The sequence below is a fragment of the Hemitrygon akajei genome, unplaced genomic scaffold (assembly GCF_048418815.1).
Source record: "Hemitrygon akajei unplaced genomic scaffold, sHemAka1.3 Scf000077, whole genome shotgun sequence".
Classification (NCBI taxonomy): Eukaryota; Metazoa; Chordata; class Chondrichthyes; order Myliobatiformes; family Dasyatidae; genus Hemitrygon; species Hemitrygon akajei.
The window spans coordinates 1924273-1944505 of record NW_027331963.1 but is presented as its reverse complement, the minus strand read 5'-3'; the positions used below and the strand labels follow the sequence as shown (position 1 = coordinate 1944505).

The window sequence follows — 20233 nt, the reverse complement described above, 5'->3', positions numbered from 1 at the left end:
AATAGAGGAGGCCATGGATAGACATATCAGAATGGGAATGGGACGTGTAATTAAAATGTCTTTCTGTTAATGTCCCTCCTCCCCTTCTTACCCAATCTGTGACACGTTTAGTTGTTTACCTGTTCTCCATCTACCCCCCCCCCTTTCTTTCTCCCGAATCCTCCCATCGCATGATCCTTTCCCTTCTCCATCTCTGTATCACTTTCGCCAATCACCTTTCCAGCTCTTAGCTTCATCCCACCCCTCCAGTCTTCTCCTATCATTTCGCAATTCCCCTCCCCCCACTACTTTCAAATCTCTTACTATCTTACCTTTCGGTTTGTCCTGACGAAGGGTCTCGGCCCGAAACGTCGACAGCGCTTCTCCCTATACATGCTGCCTGGCCTGCTGTGTTCCACCAGCATTTTGTGTGTGTTGTTGTTTGAATTTCAGATTTCCTCGTGTTTGTCACAGGGATATCATCTTCAAGTGAATCGCCACACCACATACCCAGGCAAGGGTTAACACGTAAGTGGTCACCACAGGATTCCCCAAACAAAATCCACTCCTGTGGATTATTCGTGGTGACAGGCGCACATTCGATGTGCACTGGATCGATAATCAAACCACCATTGTGGGCACAGGAGAGTTCCAAACAGTGACCCTTGGCCACTAGCTTCCTTGTCTAAATCCTTTTGTTCTCTTTCTTTGCGTCCTTCTGTCTGTGAGTGTCTGTGTCCTCGCTTAAAACGAAACAAACTGCGAGTAATGTAAACAAGCTGCAAGTCAGACAGTCCCGCCTCCTTGAGCTCTCTCTCTGTAGAAATCAAAAGTGAGCTGATAAAGTCAGCGGCTGACGTCATTGTTAGTCCCCACCTCACTCTGGCACTCTCTTAAAGTGACAGTCCACAGCAAACGATACCGAGAGATACATAACAGTTCGCCCCCCACAAAGGAAATTTCTTTCTGAACTAAAAGAGAAAAATTTTAACTGCAAGCTACAGTATGTAAAATAATGCATGTATGGTTATCATGTAACACATTGCAGAATCGTATGCAAATACCAGATTCTGCTTCACTATTAAAACTGTAAGCTTCCATCTGGAAAGACAATCGGCAATGATATTGTCCGTGCTTTTCATATGCATTATCACAATACCATATTCTTGCAAAATCAGACACTAGTTTAACAATCATCTGGTTTTGTCCTTTACCTTAATCAAAAACACCGACAGTTTATGATCAGTATAAACTACAAGAGGTTTCTTCTCAGGACAAACATCAACATCAAAATGCCGCAAAGCCAAGATGAGTGACAACAACTCTTTCTCTAATAACCATAAAACATTACAGCACAGGAACAGGCCTTTTGGCCCTTCTTGGCTGTGCCGAACCATTTTTCTGCCTCGTCCCACTCACCTGCACCTGGGCCATATCCCTCCAAGCCCCTCTCATCCATATATCTGTCCAAGATTTTCTTAAATGTCAAAAGTGAGCCGGCTAAGGTGGAATAATTTATTTGAGGCTGATTGAATTTTCTCGAAAAGTAAGCTACAGGCTGTTCAACATCATCATCATCTTTTTGTAATAACACTGCCCCGACAGCTTCATCACTGGCATCCACAACTATAGAAAATGGCTTTGTAAAGTCAGGTGCCCTGAGCACAGGTTAATGACATAAAAATGGCTTTCAATCGATCAAATGCCTCCTGACAAGGCTCGGTACAAACAAACTTTTGACCCCTCTTCAGGACATTAGTCAGAGGAAGAGCGATATCAGTAAAGTTCTTGCTGAACTTTATCCAACCATTCCCAGAAACCTTCTTACCAGTCGAAATAGGAACTTCAAAAATTGCCTGGACTTTTGCCCGAACAGGAGCCAACTTGCTTTGACCTACAACATAGCCAAGATAGATCACAGTGGCATGGCAAAATTCACGCTTAGCTAAATGTAAGGCTGGCCTGGGAAAGCCTGTCAAACAGTTTTTCTACTGCAGAGATATGCTCTTCCCAAGTGTCACTCCCCTGTGACTAAGTCATCAATATAGGCATCTGTGTGTTCCAACCCTCGAATTACAGAATTAAACGTTCTCTGGCATGATCCTGGACCATTTTTCATTCCAAACGGCAAAACATTGTATTCATACAACCCAGAAGGTATCACAAACGCAGAAATTTCTCTACCTCTGTCCATCAATGGAACACACCAAAACCCTTTCAACTAATCAATCTTTGTTGGAAATTTAGCTTTTCCAGCTTTATCGATACAATCATCCACCCTAGGGATAGGATAGGCATCTGTTTTTGTTGCTGCATTTACCTTCCTATAACCAGTGCAAAATCTAATACTGCCATCAGGTCTGGGCACAATAACGGTGGGTGACTCCAATCTGATGCTGCAGGACTAATAATACCATTTTCCAGCATATTTTCAAATTCTTGCTCAGTCAATTTACTCTTTTCTACTTTCATACGATATTGGTGTTGTTTAATCGGTTTGGCTTGACCAATATCTACATCATGTACTACGACCGTGGTTTGCTTGGGAACATCAGGAAATAAATCTTTAAACTTCAGAATTAATTCCTTCAGCTGTTGTTGCTCTGGCTGCAAATGACCCAGCTTGTTATCATTTTTTTTTCCAGAACAACCGAGTTCATTAGCCTAACTGGGGCCACGTTTGGCTTGTGAAAAGTCTCAGACAAGACAATTGTTTTATTCTCAGGGTTACCAGATTCATATGTTTTGACAGCAACACTCACAGATGGTGCCTGTTTGTCAAAATAAGGCTTTATCATATTTCTGTGTACAACCTGTGTTAGTTTACGTCAGTCGGGTGTTTGAATAACATAATTTACAACGTTAATTTGAGAGCCTATTTCATACGGTCCATTGAGTTTCACCTGAAGTGGATTCGTCAACATTGGAGATAAAATAAGATAAGATAAGATATCCCCCACCTGGTATTTTCGTTCGCAAGCCCGCTTATCAAACCAACACTTCAGTTTTTTTGGAGAAATGTTTAAGTTTTGTCTCACTAGACTACACGCTTGGTGTAGTTTTTATTGAACTTCAAAACATAGTCTAACAAGTTAACATGTACATCCCCATCAATCCACTGTTCCTTTAACAAGTCAAAGGTCCCCTCAGTCTACAACCAAATAGTTCAAGTGAACTAAAGCCCCGTGATCCTGTACTGACTCTTACTGAGAACAAAAGCAAATATATTTCTTCATCCCAGTCTTTCCATTTTCAATACACTATGTCTTAATCATTGTTTTGAGTGTAGAATGAAAACTTTCTGCAGCCTTTGTGATTCCAGATGGTACGCAGATGATGTTATTTGTTCAGCTCCTAGTTCATAAAATACCTACTGAAATAATCCAGGTGTAAAATTACTTTCTTGATCAGACTGGATTTCTTTAGGCAATCCAGAAAAAGTGAAAAAAAACTTGGTAAGAACTTTCGCTACAGTTTTAGCTTTAATATTTCTGAAAGGTATTGCCTCTGGGAATCTGGATGCAGTATACATAATACTTTGTAGTTACTGATGGCCAGGTTTAGGCTTCGGCAATGGGTCAACACAATCCACTATAACTTTAGAAAAGGGTTCACCGAATGCAGGTATAGACTACAGTGGGGCCACTGGGGTGACCTGGTGGGGTTTACCCACAAATGGACAAGTGTGACAAGTTTGCAAAAGGTCACATCTTTCCTCAAATTAAGCAAGTAAAATTATTTCATAAACCTGTTTACAGTTATATTCACTCGAAAATGGCCACCTAAGGGCATACTGTGGGCCAAAGTTCAAATTTAAGTCCTATAAACTTCAGGAACTACAACTTGGTGAACAATTGCCCATTCCTCACTCTCTGGTATAGCAGGTGGCCTCCACCTCCTCATTATCACTCCATCCTTGAGATAATACCCTACTGGCACTTTCTTAATCTCATCATCTGAGAGATCTGTTTCTTTTAAAGCTTCAGTCTCACGGTCTCGGTTCTGTTCTGCTATAAACTCCTTCCTAGACAGGGATAAATCTTTTTCATCAAACTTGCCACCTGAATCCTGTTGAAACAATGAAGGCAGAAAAGTCCCTGACAAGTCATCATAACCTGAATCCCGATTTTGGCTATCATGGGTATCAGAATCATGCTGCACAGAACCGTCTGCGTCGGCAGACTTTTTAACCATACTTCGAGTTACTGCGCAGGAAGGATAAATGTTAAAATCCATCTGTGTGTCGTCAGTGGTTGGCTTAGTTGTCAACTACACTGCAGGAACTACTTTAACATCTGCCAGGTCATTCCCTAACGGGAAAGTAACATCTTCCACCGGTAAACTGGAGCACAATCCGATTTTAACAGGTCCCGAAACCAACCCTGACTGTAAAGTTACCTTGTACAATGGAACAGAAACCACACCGCCCCCAATGCCTTTAATAAGATTTACCTCACCTGTTTCAGTCTCATCACCAAACTTTGGAATGCTGTCTCATATAAGTGACTGAGAAGCCCCTGTATCTCAAACAATTTTCAGTGGTACCGGGGTTGACCCTTCCTTTAATAATACAATCCCATCTGACATAAAATGATCGAATCTCATCTTAAATGTGTCAGACCTCTCAAATCCTTATCTGAGCCTCAACAGGATGTTCAGAACCCTGTGGGTTGACAGGTGCTTCAACATACTGATCACAGGCATTCGGGACTGCCTCCTTTTCCTTTTTCCTTATCTGAGCTTCAAACAGATTGTTCAGAACCCTGTGGGTTTACAGGTGCTTCAACAGACTGATCACAGGCATTCGGAACTGCCTCCTTTTCCTTTTTCCTTAACTGAGCCTCAACAGAATGTTCAGAACTTTATGAGTTAAAGCAAACTTATCTGCTAATCCAGCAGACTCCTGCAAAGTGGCAGCATCATTTTCATCTAAATATCTCTTTCTGTCATCAGGCACGCACCCTCTGAATTCTTCAATTAAAATCAACTCTTACAAACTGTTAAAATCATTTATATTTTTATATGTGCAACAGCAGCTAAACACAAAAACTGATCATAAGCAAGTTCAATATAAGTTTGGTTCACAGACTTCCTGAAATTTCTAAACTTCTGCCTGTATGCTTCTGGGACCAGCTCGTAAGCGTTGAGCACAACTTGTTTCACTATGTCATAATCAGCTGCTTCATCAACTGTCAAAGCAGAATAGGCTTGCTGAGGCTTTCCCTTAATTACACTTTGTAAGAGAATAGGCCAAACCTCTTTTGGCCACATTAAACTCTGAGCAGCAATCTGGAGGCACCAATTTAACTTCCTGACTGGCCTTAAACTTTTCACAAGAGTCTAACGTTTGACCCCTTTGCTGCAATCTCTCTATCCTTTCCAGCTCGAACTGCCTCTGCCTTTCCACAGCCTCCGCATTTAATTTTCTCACTTGTACTGGAGCTCAAGCTCACTAGGTTTACGTTCAGGAAACACCTCCAACTCGTCCACTTTAAACACACCCTCAGATACATAATGTTCGGCTATTACACTCCGCATCTGTGCCCTCCTCATTGTCGATTTCCCCTTAGCAAGTTTTAACCTTTTACCAATATGTAACAACTCAATCCTTCTGGCGTCCTCCAATGCCTGGCACTTCGAGACATTTATCAACATCCATTGCTACAGATTTTTCACACACAAATAAATCAAAAGGAATTTCCCCAATGAAATCGATAATTAATGACTACGCCCCCAAATCTGTTCATATCCCAGACGCAGGCCCAAATTTTGTTACGAATTTTAACGCTTTAGAAACGAACACCAGCAATAGGCTACACCTGGAGTCTGTTTTTAATGTTAGAACCAACTTTATTAGAATCTACTTAGAATATAATAATTTAAACAAGATAAACAAATGTGTCATGTGTATATATGTGTGCAAATATAATATTGATTTCGGGAGAAACAAGGCTTGGCGTCTTGAGATGGCAAAGTATGAAAGTTCAGTTCAACCATGCAATAGGTGATGAGAGAGATATTTGTAATCCAGCGTAAATGTTGAGAGAAGGCAATTATGTCGAATTCCACAGGTTTCATGGTGGTAAAACGAGACAGCAGTTGCTGTAAATTTTATCCGTCATCATTCCAAATCCACATACGAATTATCACGGAAAGTGACTTGTCACAAGGGGTATCGTCTTCAAGTGAATTACCCCACCACACCCAGGCAAGGGTTAACACATTACTGGTCTTCACAGGATACCCCAAATCAGATCCACTCCTACGGATCAAACGAGGTGACAACCACACATTTCAGTACGCTGAATCGATAATTAACCCACCCTTGTGGGCATAGGAAAGTTGCGATCAGTGACCCTTGGCCACCAGTTCCCTGGTTTCGATACTTCCATTTTACCTCCTTCGTCTCCGTCTGACTCTGAGTGTCTGTGTCCTCGGTTAAAACTAAACAAGCTGCGAGCGATGTAAACAAGCTGCAAGTCAAACTGATTTAACTTTTTAATTTCTCTCTCTTAAACTGGCAGTCTACAGCAAACGAAATCTAGGGATTCATAACAACGGCAACTCCCCATTGTGAACTGACTGATGTGCCAGTAGGTGGGATGACTGACTGAATCCTTTCCCTTATTCTGAGCAGGTGAACGGCTTCTCCCCAGTGTGAATTCGCTGGTGTCTCTGTAGGTGGTGTGATAGAGTGAATCCCTTCCCACAGACTGAGCAGGTGAACGGCTTCTCCCCAGTGTGAATTCGCTGGTGTCTCTGTAGGGTGGATGACTGAGTGAATCCTTTCCCACAGACTGAGCAGGTGAATGGCCTCTCCCCAGTGTGAACTCGCTGGTGTCTCTGTAGGTTGGATGACTGAGTGAATCCCTTCCCACAGACTGAGCAGGTGAACGGCTTCTCCCCAGTGTGAACTCGCTGATGGCTCTGTAGGTGGTGTGATAGAGTGAATCCCTTCCCACAGACTGAGCAGGTGAATGGCCTCTCCCCGGTGTGAACTCGCTGATGACTCTGTAGGTTGGATGAATGACTGAATCCCTTCCCACAGACTGAGCAGGTGAACGGCTTCTCCCCAGTGTGAACTCGCTGATGGCTCTGTAGGTGGTGTGATAGAGTGAATCCCTTCCCACAGACTGAGCAGGTGAATGGCCTCTCCCCGGTGTGAACTCGCTGATGACTCTGTAGGTTGGATGAATGACTGAATCCCTTCCCACAGACTGAGCAGGTGAACGGCTTCTCCCCAGTGTGAACTCGCTGGTGATTCCGTAGGTTGGATGACTGAGTGAATCCCTTCCCACAGACTGAGCAAGTGAACGGCTTCTCCCCAGTGTGAACTCGCTGATGTATCTGTAGGGTGGAAGAGCGAGTGAATCGTTTCGCACATTCTGAGCAGGTGAATGGCTTCTCCCCAGTGTGTACCCGCTGGTGTGCCATTACGTCAGATGATTGAGTGAATCCTTTCCCACAAATTCAGCAGATCACCAGCCTCTGGCCGGTGTGAACTGACGGTGTGTCCGCAGGTGGGAAGACCAATTGAATCCTTTCTCACAAACAGAACAGGTGAATGGTCTTGTCCAGTGTGAACTTGCTGACGTACCTTCAGTTGAGATGACCGAGTGAATCTATTCCCACTGTCTGAGCAGGTGACCGTCCTTTCTCCTGTGTAAGATGACGGGCGTGCCAGTTGGTCAGATGACCGAATAAATCCCTCCCCACAGTCTGAGTAGGAAGGATAGTCGATTGAATTCCTCGCTCCACTTCTTAAATATCTGGACAGAGACAGCAAAACTGGCGTGTTGTGTTTGAGATTCCTGGAGACAAATTCCTTCTCGTTTTAACCTGTGTAATGATTTACAAAGTCCATCAATGGCTGTAGGACAACATTTCAGATGAGATTGCTTGAGTCGCCAAGTTTTGATCTGGCTGTTCCTCACTGTTACAATGAGGTTGAACCCAAGTTGGACAGAGAAATCATCTCCTGACTGGGCAGAGTGCTGGTATCTGGAATGACCATCAATTCCCTGATGCTCTTCCTATTTCTATAAGAATGGGGCATTTCTGCCATCTGCAATTTGTACCCTGGCTCAGTTTGACTCTCTCCATTGGTATTATTCCCTCTTCCTGCTGAGCTGCATGGGCACCTGGCCCCACAGTAAATGAAACACTCTCACACAAATACTCTTTCCTGACGTGCATCTGGGATTTTCTGTCACGTATTATTAACTTAAAGTTCCACAATTTTAACGCCATATAAAAAATCCCTGCTGAGGTGAATGGTTGGTCTGCACAGCTGTTAAAAGGACTTAGAGTGAATATTAGCGTTACTTCAGGTTCTTGTGGAAAATTGCAATACAGAAACAGGACATTTGGGCCATTTGGTTTGTGCTGAACGAATTAAACTGCCCACTCCCACATCCCTACCATCCAGGTACCTACACGAACCTCTTAAATGTTGAAATTCAGCTCGCATGCACCACTTGTGCTGGCTGTTCATTCCACACCCGAATGACTGACTGTGTGAAGAAGTTCCCCCTCATGTTCACCTTAACATTTCACCTTTCACCTTTAACCCATGGCCTCTGGTTGTAGTCCCACACCATTTCAGTGGTAAAAGCCAGCTAAGGGGAGTAGGGGGCGACCGTGGATGACAAGGGAAGTCAAGGAGAGTATAAAAATAAAAGAGAAGATGTATAACATAGCAAAGATGAGTGGGAAGCCAGAGGATTGGGAAACTTTTAAAGAGCAACAGAAGATATCTAAAAAGGCAATACGGGGAGAAAATACTAAATTCTAAATTCTCCTACTAAATTCCTGTGTATACAAGCCTGGCTTTCCCGGCTCCTGTTTGATTCTTACTGAGAGAGAGAGAGGGGCGGAACTATTTGACTATGCAGCGTGTTTACACTTGCTTGCAGCTTGTGTTTACACAGCTTACAGTTTGTTTATTTAAGCAAGGACAGTCACAAACACAGTCAGCCAGAGAGAAAGAAAGAAGATGGAAAGTTCGAAACAAAGGACCTAGTGGCCAAAGGCCACTGTTTGGACTCTCCTATGCCCACAAGGTGGGTTGACTATTGATCCAGCATATACCGAATATGTGATTGTCACTTTGTTTGATCCATTGGAGTGGATCTGTTGGTTTGGGAGTATCCTGTGAGGACCACTTGTGCTAACCCTTGCCTGGGTGTGGTAATTCACTTAAAGAGTTACCCCTGTGACCAATCACTGTTGGTGATAATTCGTATAATCCATCTGGGATTTTGTTGGAGTATCCCGTGCCTACCACTTTTGTTAACCCTTAGCTGGATTCGGGTGTGTTATGTGGTAAACACTTGTGAGAAGGGATATTCTGTGGAAATCACTGTCGGCAATACTTTGTATGTTGGGTCTGGATTGGGAATACCCTGCGGAATAAACCTGTGTGTTAACCCTTGCTTGAGAGTTAGTTCCTTCTGAAGACAGTACTCCTGTGATAAGCTACTTTTGGAGATAATTCATATGTGGATTTATAACAACGACGGATAAGACCGACAGCGACTGTTATCTTGTTTTACCACTGTGGAATTTGTGGAATTCAATGTAATTGCCTTCTCTCGACATTCACCTTGGATTACAAATATCTCTCTCTCGTCATTGATTCCGTGAATGAACTGAACTTTCATACTTTACCATCTCAAGACTTTAAGCTTGGCATTCCCTGAGCTCAGTGGTTTGGGAGTTATATTTACACACTTTTAGCTTTTGATTATTTTGCTTAATTTGTTATATTATAAGTAGATACGAATAAAGACAGTGGTTTTAACATCAAAAGCACACTCCAGGTGTGGTCTATTGCTGCTGGTTCATTTAAACCGTTACAGGAATGTAACAGAGGTGTTCGTGTTTATGTCATTCTGGGGGCCCCCATGTTAACACCTTTCTCTCTCTCGGTCACACCTTGCCAAACAGGTAGAACTAGCGGCCTGCTGGGTAAAACTATGATTCCAATGTCTGTAATCCTGCTCAACCAGAGTGAGGAACTCTCAGCCTGGGCTTCCTCAAATAACACCTGGGGAAGAGAGTGAGGAACTGTGGTCCAGTCAGAGATGACTGTGGCTGTCGGTGTTTTGAGGGATGGTATCGCGGGCCCCCACCAAACTGAACTTCCTATACTGGGAAACATGCATCCTGGCCAGAACCGATCAGCCGAGAGGAATAACTGAGACTGAGCGATTTTGGATGATCGCTTTTCTCTCCTATGGAGTAGCCAGTAATTCACGAGAGATAATCAATTTAGCTACAAGCACTTGAGGAGCTGGCCACAATACTGCAGGGGCCCTGACAGAAACACAGGTCCAAGTAACAGAAACATCCACTGAAATGATTGCAAACCGGCAAACAGTCGTATAGAATCTTACGGCTTTAGATTTTATCCCAGCTGAGAAAGAGGGAACCGGTGCTATTATTGACACAGAATGCTGCACCTATATCCCTGATGAATCTACTAACGTTATATCCCTCTCCAAGCACACTGCCGAGGAGACTGACAGCATCAAGAGAGTAGGGCAGGATTTACACGGGTTCACCGAAGGGTCGAAATGGTGATCTACGAAGACCTGTCGGTAATATGTGGGGCATGAAATTGCATTATGACCAAATGGTTGTACATATCATTGTTATAATTACTGAGGTATGCCGTTTTTACCCACTGAGAAGTCAATGCTGTACTTGGTTGCTTTCTCTGTAAAATGTTACTGCTTTGTTGATCATGTAATGATCTAAAGGAGGGAATGATAAAGTATGTTAGAAGGTTAACACTTCGTTAAACTATAGCAGCCTGTTTTTCTGAAAGAAACTGCTGATGATCAACAGATGTACTAAGCCGTGCTGAGCCATATTTATTCTTCAGGGTAGCTAGCTAGGTTTTCAGGATGCTTATCTCCATGTGCACTCATGTGTAGAGATAGGACAGCTTCAGTCTGTTCTGTGTGTATAAGCCATTATGACCATTTTGTAATTTCTCTTTAGGGCCTGGCATGTAGTAAATATTTTTGGCTCCAGCCTGTCTTGTGTGGGGAGTATCTGGACAGATATATCTGTGGTGTAAGGGGAATTGGTGAATTAGGTGGGAGCATTCACAGACTGTTCCTGGCTGAGTGACTAAGTAAGTAAGTCCCGCTCGGAGTGGACAGTTCAAAGGTTAATTTATTATCAAAGCAGGTATTCATAAATAACGCTGAGATTTTTTTTCTTCTTCAGAGAACCACGAAACAAATAAAACATGAAATCGTTCAGAGAGAAAAAAAATGAAACTCCCTTCCCACCCCCTGAATCAAAAAGGACGGCATCCCGATCATCAACCCCCAAAACCCACCCTTCCCGCACAAAACGGAAGAAAAATATCAACGCCCGTTAAAAAAAATTTCCTACCCCGCACAACTGTGGAGAAGCCTGTGTCACCAGTGTCGAGGCGGCCACATCGGGAGCAGCGGACACAACAGGCGACCCCGGAAGATTCACAGGTGAAGTGTCGCCTCACCTGGAAGGATGATTGGACAACGGAGAGAGTTCGGCCGTCCGGCCCTTTCACTGTGACACCCCGAACTCCACATCAAATCCGTCCAAATGAATCTCGGCGAACTTTAATGACCAATAAATATAATTCCTCTCAGCGATCAGCTGTCTGAATGATCCCCTGACTCTGAGAGGAAGGGGTATCTATGGTCCACACTGTCAGGGTGTTGAGTTTACCAGGAGACAAAGACTGCAGGGACGAGAGGTTTTCTGTTGAGGAATACACTGTGTGTGGACCCCGCTGGCAATTCTGGTGTTGTGACCCGAATCGAGACAAACACCACGCCGCCAACTCCACCAACAGCACGGCACAGCCGGACACGTAACAGGGGACTTTACATCCCACAACACTGGATTCAGTGATGAAACCCGTGATTAATGTTGCTGTCTCACCGAAAAGTCCATTAACCCTAACCCTAACCCTGGAATATGGTGTAAAATCCCTCTCCCCATAGTAACACGGGTTATACAGACCAAGGAACAAACTGCCGGAGGAACTCAGTGGGTCGGACAGCATCTGTGGAGGGAAATGGACCGTCAACATTTCGGGCCGAGACCCTCCCTCTGGACTGAGTGTGGACGGGAAATAGTCAGAGAAATAGGTGAGGGGTGGGGATGGGGCAAGAGCTGGGGAGTGAGAGGTGGATCCAGGTGAGACGGGTGGTGGAAGCTGAAAATAGTGACAAGGGTGGGAGGTGAGTAGTTGAGGCAACACGGGGCTGCAGAAGATGGAAATTAATTCCACAGAGGATGAACAAAGAGGTTAGAGAGTATTTGTTATAGAGAGTGCAATGAAGATTTACCTGACTGATCCCTGGAGTGGTGGGGTCAAAACTTGAAGAAAGATCAAATGTGATAACTCTGAACATCATTACCGGTTGAACCAGAGATCCCAGTCTCTGAAAAAGGGGGTGGACTGTCCGGGACTGTGATGAGGGGAAAGATCTCCATTCCGAGGGTGGTGAATATCCGTAAATCTCCTCCACAGAGGGCGGTGAAGAATCAGTGATCGTCCTCACGTAGAAAAGAGGCCGGCAGATGTGTGGTGACCGAAGGGATCGAGGAAATGAGGATCAGACAGAAACGTGGCTGAGATGGGGGAGCAGCCGCCATCTTGTTGATGGTTAGAGGGGCCGAATGGCCACCTCCTGCTGTTTCTCACTTGATGTTTCAGTGATCCTGTCCACTGAAGCCGGAGGAATGTGAATAGAAATTAGTGTTTATAAACACAGAACTGATTTAAATGAAACGTGAACACTTCCTGTTTGGGATTGAATTATGTTTCGGACCTGGATGGGAATCGAGCCTGTGACTCTGTGACCTGGGGGTAGAGGGAAAGGGATCGGGGTGGATATGGTGTGGAAAAGTAGACATGTATCTGGTGTAAATATGGAATAATTTTTGGAATGCGGCGGATGGTTCGGGCAGCGTGTGAGTGGAGAGGAGCAGTGTCACCGGTTCAGGAGGGAGACCCTCCACCCGTCACCTGATCCCGTTTCCCATTCATGTTTTTCTGCAGCTCTGCAGCATCTGCGGGTCACTGCTCTACGTGTACGTGTAGCTTCATCTTTCACCCGTTCAGACAAGTCAGTGAGATCCGGATCTGTCACATCCTCTCATTGTGGGTGGACAATGTTTTTTTTTCCCTGCAATATTTTCTGCATGTTTCATTCACTGTTTCGACGTGCTGAAGAGCTGCCGATGTTTCTGGGTGTCTGACCCATTTATGTGAGAATTTAGGCTTTTCTATTTCTCTGAGCTTCTCATAAATGTGTAAAGTTTAATTCAGCTTCACTTCAGAATTTCCAAAGCAACAACCCAGTCAGTCAAATAGTTCCACACAATTAAAATAGTTTATTACATTTTTATTTTTTCTATTTTTGCATTATATATATTCTTACTTTAAATCACAATTGTTAAAATCTTTTGTTAAGAATTAGGTTCTACTGCTACCGCAGAGACAACGGATTTCATGGCACATGCCGGTGGTATTAAACCTGATTCTGATATTGATATAGGAGACCCACCACCGGTCACCTGATCCCAGTTACTGCAGATCGCAATGTGAGATTGAAGCATTTTCCAGATATTTGCTTTCCACAGAAATGACAACAGTTCAGTTTCCTTCTGTGGTTCCAGAGCAGAAGCTCAGTCTGTCTAATATTTCCACCCAATTAAAATGGGGAAATTTGTTTATTATCATCACGTACTGAGCTACAGGTAAAATCTTGCCTGATGTACCATCCACACAGATCGATACATTACAACAGTACATTGAGCTGATATACGACAGAACAATAACTGTAACAAAGCATTATGGCTGCAGAGAAAGTGCAGTGCAGATAGACATATGGTGCAGGGTCACGTCGAGTTACATTGTGAGGTCGAGTCCATTTTATGATTCATTTGGCTTATGACTGCAGACAGGAAGCCGTCCTTCAGCCTGGTTGTACGCACCTAAAGGGTTTTGTATCTCTCCGCCAATGTGGGAGCGGGTTTGTAGCAAGAATATCCAGGTTGTGAGGATCTTTGAGTACATGGCCTGCTTTTCCGAGGGAGGGGAAGTGTCGGGAGAGTCCATGGATTTGAGGCTTGTTTCTCTGATGTTCTCTGCTCTCCAAAGTTCTCTGCAGTTCCTTGCAATCATGGGCAGAGCAGTAGCCATATGAAGGCGTGAAGTACCGACAAGGAGCTCAGAGACCTCGGCCTTCACCCTGCCTTGTGTAGCTGGATCCTGGACTTCTTGTCAAATCGCCGCATGTGGTAACAGTGGGCTCCATCTCCTCTCTCTCTCTCTCTGACCCTCTGGACACAAAACCCACAGGGTTGTCTCTTTGGCCCCCTCCTTTACTTTCTGTGCACCCATGACTTGTGTTGCCCACAGCTATAATCTGCTATTTAAATTTGCTGACAGCACTACATTGATTGGCCTAATCTCAAATACTGGTAACAATCGATCAAATGCCTTCTGACAAGGCTCGGTCCAAACAAACTTTTCACCCTTCTTCAGTAAATTAGTCAGAGGAAGAGCAATACCAGCAAAGTTGTTACAGAACTTACGGTAACATCCATTCATTCCCAGAAACCTTCTAAGATCTTTCTCAGCATTTCTAGAACAACCAAGTTCATTAGTCTAACTGGGACCATGTTTGGCTTGTGAAAAGTCTCAGACGAGTCAATTGTTTCATTCTCAGGGTTGCCAGATTCATAAGTTTTGACAACAACACTCACAGATGGTGCCTGCTTGTCAAAATAAGGCTTTATCATATTTATCTGTACCACCTGTGTTAGTTTATATCGGTCGGGTGTTTTGATAACATAATTCACATTATTAATTTGAGAGACTATTTCATAGGGTCCATTGAGTTTCGCCTGAAGTGGATTTGTCAACATTGGAGATAAGGTAAACACCTTATTCCCCCACCTGGTATTTTCTTTCGCAAGCTCGCTTATCAAACTGTTACGAACCCCGTAACTGGGTGTCTTACCAACAAAGATAGAAGTGTCCGTTGGAGTCTGTTGATACTATTTTCAACAATATTTATTAGCAAAAATATACAAAATAATATCAATGCGAATATACAGAGAATATACGTTAGCAATACTAAACCTAAAAGTGCGGGTATAATAATAATCACTAATGAAACAAGCTCTATCGTTGTCTAGGGGATAATGAAATGACAGATGGAAATATAAAGTTCCGTTCAGTTCATGCAGGCTGCGGTAGTTGCTTGCCGATGTGGAGAGAGGTGGAGAGAGAGAGAGAGAGAGAGAGGTGGAGAGAGAGAGAGAGAGAGAGAGAGAGAGAGGTGGAGAGAGAGAGAGAGAGAGAGAGAGAGAGAGAGAGAGAGAGAGAGAGAGAGAGAGAGAGAGAGAGAGAGAGAGAGAAAACGTGTGAACAGTAACAGCTATTATCTTGCCAACCGTCCTTTTCGATTTTGATCCGTCGATGCGTTGTTGTAGTGACCATTCAGGTATGACCCCTCCGTCCTTTAGCCAGACCGTTCTTCCGTGGTGGACTCGTCACCCAGGCAAGGGTGGACACACACACAAGCCCCCACCGGCCTCGCTGTAAAACACTGTAAGTTAAAATTTACCGACCCTCCGTTTGGTCTTCGATGTCCCACCCTGTCTCGTGGGTTTCTGATGCTCACTAGCGTTTCTCCCGGTGCGTCTGAGGGGTGTTACCCCAGACCTCACTTTTATACCCACTCATGGGGTCTCAGGTGGCAATCAGGTCTGACTGACGTAACCCATCAAACCAGCCCACTCTGGCTGTCCCCTGAGGGATTTCAATGAATAGAACAGTACCAAGTAACCAATCCTTCTCCAAAAGACAATAGCATTAAATCTCCCCTTTTGTCAGTAGGAGACGTTCCTCCTTAGCTGTGTCTCTTAGCTGTCTCTCTCTCTCTCTCTCGTTCTCTTTCATGAGCTGTTATCAATAACAACTGCCCTGGCAGATTTCCTTTTGTCTCTCTTACTTCCTTGGTAGCAGCATCGAAATAGTAGTGATTTGCGATTCTCCAAAAGGGGAGGTGGCAGGGGCCACTCTGCACCCTTCTGCCATCAGAGTTGTTCATCCTTCGTAACAAAACCAACACTTCATTTTGTTTTGAGAAATCTTTAAGTTTTGTCTCGCCAGACTACAGGCCTGGAGTAGTTCATTGTTGAACCTCAAAACATAGTCTAACAAGTTAACATGTACATCCCCATCAATCCACTGTTCCTTTAACAAGGCCAAACGTCCCCTCACTCTATGACCAAATACAAATTCAAATGGACTAAAGCCCAGTGATTTCTGTACCAACTCTCTTACTGCGAACAAAAGCAAATATATTCCTTCATCCCAGTCTTTTCCATTTTCAATACAGTATGTCTTTTTTTGGCGTGTGGGTGCATTCGTTCGATGATGTATTTTTCAAGCCTTTACAAGGCACGGACTGAGAGAGAGAGACAGTGTGGAACACATTGTGTCTTAATCATTGTTTTGAGGGGAGAATGAAATCTTTCTAGAACCCATTGTAATTCTGGATAGTACGCAGATGATGTAATTTGTTTAGCTCCCAGTTCATAAACTACCTGCTGGAATAATCCAGATGTAACATTGCTTCCTTGATCAGGCTGGATTTCTTTAGGCAAACCAGATAAAGTAAAAAAAAAACTTGGTAAGAGCCTTCGCCACAGTTTTAGCTTTAATATTTCTGAAAGGTATTGCCTCTGGGTATCTGGATACAGTACACATAATAGTTAGCAAATACTGATGGCCAGCTTTAGTCTTCGGCAATGGGTCAACACAATCCACTATAAATTTTGAAAAGGGTTCACCGCATGCAGGTATAGACCGCAGTTGGGCACTGGGGTGACCTGATTAGGTTTACCCACAGCTGGAAAAGTGTGACAGGTTCTGCAAAAGGTCACATCTTTCCTCAGATTAGGCCAGTAGAATTATTTCATAATCCTGTTTACAGTTTTATTCACTCCAAAATGGCCACCTAAAGGCATACTGTGGGCCAAAGTTAAAATTTCAGTCCTATAAACTTTAGGAACTACAACTTGGTGAACAATTGCCCATTCCTTACTCACAGGTATAGTAGGTGGCTTCCACTTCTGCATTAACACTCCATCCTTGAGATAATACCTATCTGGCACTATCTTAATCTTATCATCTGAGAGAGCTGTTTCTTTTAAAGCTTCAATCTCAGGGTCTCGGTTCTGTTCTGCTATAAACTCGTCAGCGTCGGCAGACATTTTAGCCATACTTCGTGTTCCTGCGCAGGAAGGATAAATGTTAAAATCCATCTGTGGTCGTCAGTGGTTGGGTCAGTTGTTTACTGCACTGCAGGAACAACTTTACCATCTGCCAGGTCATTCCCTAACAGCAAAGTAACATCTTCCACCGGTAAACTGGAGCATAATCCAATATTAACAGGTCCCAAAACCATCCCTGAATGTAAAGTTACCTTGTGCAATGGCACAGAAACCATGTCTATCAGGTTTAGGCACAATAATGCAGGGTGAGCTCAAATCTGATGCTGAAGGACTAATAATACCATTTTCCAGCATATTTTCAATTTCTTTCTCAGCCTATTTACACTTTTCTACGTTCATGCGATATGGGTGTTCTTTAATCGGTTTAACCAATATCTACATCATGTATTGCGACCGTGGTTTGCTTGGGAACATCAGGAAATAAATCTTTAAACATCAGAATTAATTCCTTCAGCTGTTGTTGTTGTTTTGGCTGCAGGTGAGCCAACCTGTTATCAAAGTTTTCTGGAACAACCGAGTTCATTAGCCTAACTGGGACAATGTTTGGCTTGTGAAAAGTCTCAGACAAGTCAATTGCTTTATTCTCAGGGTTGTCAGATTCATATATTTTGACAACAACACTCACAGATGGTGCCTGCTTGTCAAAATAAAGCTTTATTATATCTATCTGTACCACCTATGTTAGTTTACATTGGTCGGGTGTTTTGATAAGATAATTCACATTATTAATTTGAGAGACTATTTCATACGGTCCATTGAGTTTTGCCTGAAGTGGATTTGTCAACATTGGAGATAAGGTGAGCACCTTATCCCCCACCTGGTATTTTCTTTCGCAAGCCCAGTTATCAAACCAACACTTCATTTTGTTTTGAGAAATCTTTAAGTTTTGTCCCGCTAGACTACAGGCCTGGAGTAGTTCATTGTTGAACTTCAAAACTTAGTCTAACAAGTTAACATGCACATCCCCATCCATTCACTGTTCCTTTAACAAGGTCAAAGGTCCCCTCACTCTATGACCAAATACAAATTCAAATAAACTAAAGCCCAGTGATTCTTGTACCAACTCTCTTACTGCGAACAAAAGCAAATATATTCCTTCATCTCAGTCTTTTCCATTTTCAACACAGTATGTCTTTTTTTGGCATGTGCGTGCGTGTGTCCGATGATGTATTTCTCCGAGAGAGAGAGAGACAGTGTGGAACACATTATGTCTTAATCATTGTTTTGAGGGTAGAATGAAATCTTTCTAGAACCCATCGTAATTCTGGATGGTACGCAGACGATGTAATTTGTTTAGCTCCCAGTACATAAAATACCTGCTGGAATAATCCAGATGTTAAATTGCTTCCTTGATCAGACTGGATTTCTTTAGGCAAATCAAATAAAGTAAAAAAACTTGTTAAGAGCCTTCGCCACAGTTTTAGCTTTAATATTTCTGAGAGGTATTCCCTCTGGGAATCTGAATGCAGTACACGTGATAGTTAGCAGATACTGATGGCCAGCTTTAGTCTTTGGCAATGGGCCAACACAATCCACTATAAATTTTGAAAAGGGTTCACCAAATGCAGTTATATATAGACTGCAGTGGGGCACTGTGGAGATCTGATTAGGTTTACCAACAACTTGACTAATGTGACAGTTTCTGCAAAAGGTCACAACATCTTTCCTCAGATTAGGCCAGTAGAATTATTTCATAATCCTGTTTACAGTTTTATTTACTCCAAAATGGCCACCTGAGGGCAGACTGTGGGCCAAAGTTAAAATTTCAGTCCTATAAACTTTAGGAACTACAGCTTGGTGAACAATTGCCCATTCCTCACTCGCTGGTATAGCAGGTGGCCTCCATTTCCTCATTACCACTCCATCCTTGAGATAATACCCTACTGGCACTTTCTTAATTTCATCATCTGAGAAAGCTCTTTCTTTTAAAGTTTCAAACTCAGGGTCTTGGTTCTGTTCTGTGATAAACTCGTCTGCGTCAGCAGACATTTTAGCCATACTTCGAGTTCCTGCGCATGAAGGATAAATGTTAAAATCCATCTGTGGGTCATCAGTGGTTGGGTTAATTGTTAACTGCACTGCAGGAACAACTTTACCATCTGCCAGGTCATTCACTAACAGCAAAATAACATCTTCCTCTGGTAAACTGGAGCATACTCCGATCTTAACAGGTCCCGAAACCAACCCTGACAGTAAAGTTACCTTGTGCAATGGCACGGAAACCATGTCGCCCCCAATGCCTTTAATAAGATTTACCGCACCAGTGTTAGTCTCATCACCAAACTTTAGAACGCTGTCTGATATAAGTGACTGAGAAGCCCCAGTAACTCAAAGAATTTTCACTGGTACCGGGGTTGACCCTTCCTTTACTAATACAAACCAATCTGACATAAAATGATCGAATCCCTTCTTAACTCGGTCAGACCTCTCAGACCTTAACTGAGCTTCAACAGAATGTTCAGAATCCTGTGGATTTACAGGTGCTTCAACATACTGAACACAGGCAATTGGGACTGCCTCCATTTCCTTTTTCTTCTTCAGGATGGAACAATTAGCAATCATATGACCAGCTTTCTTACAATAGTAACAAGTAAGACCAGAATATTTCTCCTTCAACTGCTTCCCTTCACCCTTACTCTTGTCACTAGTCCCAGCTTTAATTACTGGTTTAACCTGGTTATCCCTGGTACTGTTTTGGAAGTTCTTACTCTGGGTAAACTTAACCTTATGAGTTAAAGCAAACATCTGCTAATCTAGCAGAACCCTGCAAACTGGAGGCATCCTTTTCATCTAAATACGTCTTTATGTTATCAGGGGCGCACCTTTTGAATTCTTCAATTAAAAGCAACACTTTCAAGCTGTTAAAATCATCACTTATATTTTTATATATGAACCAGCCATTAAAACACACAAACTTCTCATAAGCAAA

The 20233-nt window shown here is 43.2% G+C and overlaps 1 pseudogene; it reads right to left on the bottom strand.

Annotated features, from left to right (window-relative positions):
• Window positions 1-6528: 6528 nt before the first annotated feature.
• On the bottom strand, window positions 6529-19302 carry LOC140722417 (uncharacterized; annotated as a pseudogene).
• Between the last annotated feature and the right edge of the window lie 931 nt (window positions 19303-20233).